Consider the following 5,561-nt stretch of genomic DNA (forward strand, 5'->3'; position numbering starts at 1 on the left):
GTTTTGTCTTTACTGCATTATCTATTATCTCTCATCGTTCTATATAATTCCTTCCATCTTTGTTAATCTCTCATCGTTCCCATACAACCCCTTCCATCATTTCGTCTTTGTTTAGCTCTCATCGTTCCATACACCCACTTCCATCTTTTCGTCATTGTTTTTACAAAATCGATACCAAGTACATATGGCAAAATTATATATATATTCGGACCAAAGTCAGATGGCTATCATATCCTAATTATCGGTAAATTGATCGCGTCTATTTTATTATTAACGTACTATACGAGAACTGACTATGATTTGGACAAACCAATACATTATATAGAATCGATGGCGATGGCAGTGTCGTGTTATATATTAAACAATTTCACAAAATTATTCCAAAAGAAAGAGATGATGTCCATATGAATATTTATGCTACAATATTTTCATATATCACACTGAGTAGAATCACATGTCAGTGATGTAGACGTATTACACTGATCAATAATTAACCGGACCGCACTAACTTGTCACAATTTTTTTTTTGTTTATTTTATGTAAAACAGTAATTAATATCGACGCCATGCGTTAATGAATCAGGTCACGTGACCCATTCTATTTTGCTTTGTACAATACATGGATTAAAATCATGTTTTGCACACGTGGTCGTAAATCAATGCACGCTGGCTATATTAATTGATATATTGTTTTCGTGATACGTTGCTTTATATTAGCTGAAATAAAACAGATTTTACTCATTGCAGGAATAATATATTGCTCTATATCAAAATTTTGGAAGTTCTTCGATGAAATATCCTTCTGTCGTTATGGAACACATACATGCGAAGGACGCAGCTTAAGTGAGTCTTACGCGTGCCGCCCTCAACGTTAGCTGTGAGTAACATTTCACGTGTGGCTTGCGGGCGCACTCTTGTCAAAACCTGAAAGGAGTATGCATACACACTTTATACATACACCTCTGAATACAGTCCTGGAAGGAGTATGCATACATAATTTACAGATACGCATCTGAATACACCCCTGGAAGGAGTATGCACACATAATTTACACATACGCATCTGAATACACCCCTGGAAGGAGTATGCATACACAATTTACACATACGCATCTGAATACACCCCTGGAAGGAGTATGCATACACAATTTACACTTACGCATCTGAATACACCCCTGGGAGGAGTATGCATACATAATTTACATTTACGCATCTGAATACACCCCAGGAAGGAGTATGCATACACAATTTACACTTACGCATCTGAATACACCCCTGGAAGGAGTATGCATACACAATTTACACTTACGCATCTGAATACACCCCTGGAAGGAGTATGCATACACAATTTACACTTACGCATCTGAATACACCCCTGGAAGAGTATGCATACACAATTTACACTTACGCATCTGAAAACACCCCTGGAAGGAGTATGCATACACAATTTACACTTACGCATCTTAATACACCCCTGGAAGGAGTATGCATACACATCGTACACTTACGCATCTGAATACACCCCTGTAAGGAGTATGCATACACAATTTACACTTACGCATCTGAATACACCCCTGTAAGGAGTATGCATACACAATTTACACTTACGCATCTGAATACACCCCTGGAAGGAGTATGCATACACAATTTACACTTATGCATCTGAATACACCCTTGGAAGGAGTATACATACACAATTTACACTTACGCATCTGAATATACCCCTGGAAGGAGTTTGCATACACAATTTACACTTACGCATCTGAATACACCCCTGGAAGGAGTATGCATACACAATTTACACTTACGCATCTGAATACACCCCTGGAAGGAGTATGCATACACAATTTACACTTACGCATCTGAATACACCCCTGGAAGGAGTATGCATACACAATTTACACTTACGCATCTGAATACACCCCTGGAAGGAGTATGCATACACAATTTACACTTACGCATCTGAATACACCCCTGGAAGGAGTATGCATACACAATTTACACTTATGCATCTGAATACACCCTTGGAAGGAGTATGCATACACAATTTACACTTACGCATCTGAATATACCCCTGGAAGGAGTTTGCATACACAATTTACACTTACGCATCTGAATACACCCCTGGAAGGAGTATGCATACACAATTTACACTTACGCATCTGAATACACCCCTGGAAGGAGTATGCATACACAATTTACACATACGCATCTGAATACACCCCTGGAAGGAGTATGCATACACAATTTACACTTACGCATCTGAATACACCCCTGGAAGGAGTATGCATACACAATTTACACATACTCATCTGAATACACCCCTGCAAGGAGTATGCATACACAATTTACACTTATGCATCTGAATACACCCTTGGAAGGAGTATGCATACACAATTTACACTTACGCATCTGAATATACCCCTGGAAGGAGTTTGCATACACAATTTACACTTACGCATCTGAATACACCCTTGGAAGGAGTATGCATACATAATTTACACTTACGCATCTGAATACACCCCTGGAAGGAGTATGCTTACACAATTTACACTTACGCATCTGAATACACCCCTGGAAGGAGTATGCATACACAATTTACACATACGCATCTGAATACACCCCTGGAAGGAGAATGCATACACAATTTACACATACGCATCTGAATACATCCCTGGAAGGAGTATGCATACACAATTTACACTTACGCATCTGAATACACCACTGGGAGGAGTATGCATACATAATTTACATTTACGCATCTGAATACACCCCAGGAAGGAGTATGCATACACAATTTACACTTACGCATCTGAATACACCCCTGGAAGGAGTATGCATACACAATTTACATTTACGCATCTGAATACACCCTGGAAGGAGTATGCATACACAATTTACACTTACGCATCTGAATACACCCCTGGGAGGAGTATGCATCCTAAATTTACACTTACGCATCTGAATACACCCCAGGAAGGAGTATGCATACACAATTTACACTTACGCATCTGAATACACCCCTGGAAGGAGTATGCATACACAATTTACACATACGCATCTGAATACACCCCTGCAGGGAGTATGCATACACAATTTACACTTATGCATCTGAATACACCCTTGGAAGGAGTAAGCATACACAATTTACACTTACGCATCTGAATATACACCTGGAAGGAGGTTGCATACACAATTTACACTTACGCATCTGAATACACCCTTGGAAGGAGTATGCATACACAATTTACACTTACGCATCTGAATACACCCCTGGAAGGAGTATGCATACACAATTTACACTTACGCATCTGAATACACCCCTGGAAGGAGTATGCATACACAATTTACACATACGCATCTGAATACACCCCTGGAAGGAGTATGCATACACAATTTACACATACGCATCTGAATACATCCCTGGAAGGAGTATGCATACACAATTTACACTTACGCATCTGAATACACCCCAGGGAGGAGTATGCAAACATAATTTACATTTACGCATCTGAATACACCCCAGGAAGGAGTATGCATACACAATTTACACTTACGCATCTGAATACACCCCTGGAAGGAGTATGCATACACAATTTACACTTACGCATCTGAATACACCCCTGGAAGGAGTATGCATACACAATTTACACTTACGCATCTGAATACACCCCTGGAAGGAGTATGCATACTAAATTTACTCTTACGCATCTGAATACACCCCATGAAGGAGTATGCACACACAATTTACACATACGCATCTGAATACACCCCTAGAAGGAGTATGCATACACAATTTACACTTACGCATCTGAATACACCCCTGGAAGGAGTATGCATACACAATTTACACTTACGCATCTGAATACACCCCTGGAAGGAGTATGCATACACAATTTACACTTACGCATCTGAATACACCCCTGGAAGGAGTATGCATACACAATTTACACATACGCATCTGAATACACCCCTGCAAGGAGTATGCATACACAATTTACACTTATGCATCTGAATACACCCTTGGAAGGAGTATGCATACACAATTTACACTTACGCATCTGAATATACCCCTGGAAGGAGTTTGCATACACAATTTACACTTACGCATCTGAATACACCCTTGGAAGGAGTATGCATACACAATTTACACTTACGCATCTGAATACACCCCCGGAAGGAGTATGCATACACAATTTACACTTACGCATCTGAATACACCCCTGGAAGGAGTATGCATACACAATTTACACATACGCATCTGAATACACCCCTGGAAGGAGTATGCATACACAATTTACACATACACATCTGAATACATCCCTGGAAGGAGTATGCATACACAATTTACACTTACGCATCTGAATACACCCCTGGGAGGAGTATGCATACATAATTTACATTTACGCATCTGAATACACCCCCGGAAGGAGTATGCAAACACAATTTACACTTACGCATCTGAATACACCCCTGGAAGGAGTATGCATACACAATTTACACTTACGCATCTGAATACACCCCTGGAAAGAGTATGCATACACAATTTACACTTACGCATCTGAATACACCCCTGGAAGGAGTATGCATACTAAATTTACACTTACGCATCTGAATACACCCCTGGAAGGAGTATGCATACACAATTTACACATACGCATCTGAATACACCCCTGCAAGGAGTATGCACACACAATTTACACTTACGCATCTAAATACACCCCTGGAAGGAGTATGCATACACAATTTACACTTACGCATCTGAATATACACCTGGAAGGAGTTTGCATACACATTTTACACTTACGCATCTGAATACACCCTTGGAAGGAGTATGCATACACAATTTACACTTACGCATCTGAATACACCCCTGGAAGGAGTATGCATACACAATTTACACTTACGCATCTGAATACACCCATGGAAGGAGTATGCATACACAATTTACACATACGCATCTGAATACACCCCTGGAAGGAGTATGCATACACAATTTACACATACGCATCTGAATACATCCCTGGAAGGAGTATGCATACACAATTTACACTTACGCATCTGAATACACCCCTGGGAGGAGTATGCATACATAATTTACATTTACGCATCTGAATACACCCCAGGAAGGAGTATGCATACACAATTTACACTTACGCATCTGAATACACCCCTGGAAGGAGTATGCATACACAATTTACACTTACGCATCTGAATACACCCCTGGAAGGAGTATGCATACACAATTTACACTTACGCATCTGAATACACCCCTGGAAGGAGTATGCATACTAAATTTACACTTACACATCTGAATACACCCCTGGAAGGATTATGCATACACAATTTACACATATGCATCTGAATACACCCCTGGAAGGAGTATGCATACACAATTTACACATACGCATCTGAATACACCCTTGGAAGGAGTATGCATACACAATTTACACTTACGCTTCTGAATATGCCCCTAGAAGGAGTTTGCATACACAATTTACACTTACGCATCTGAATACACCCCTGGAAGGAGTATGCATACACAATTTACACTTACGCATCT

Source organism: Saccoglossus kowalevskii, chromosome 5 (assembly GCF_978046115.1).
Source record: "Saccoglossus kowalevskii chromosome 5, keSacKowa6.1, whole genome shotgun sequence".
Lineage (NCBI taxonomy): Eukaryota > Metazoa > Hemichordata > Enteropneusta > Harrimaniidae > Saccoglossus > Saccoglossus kowalevskii.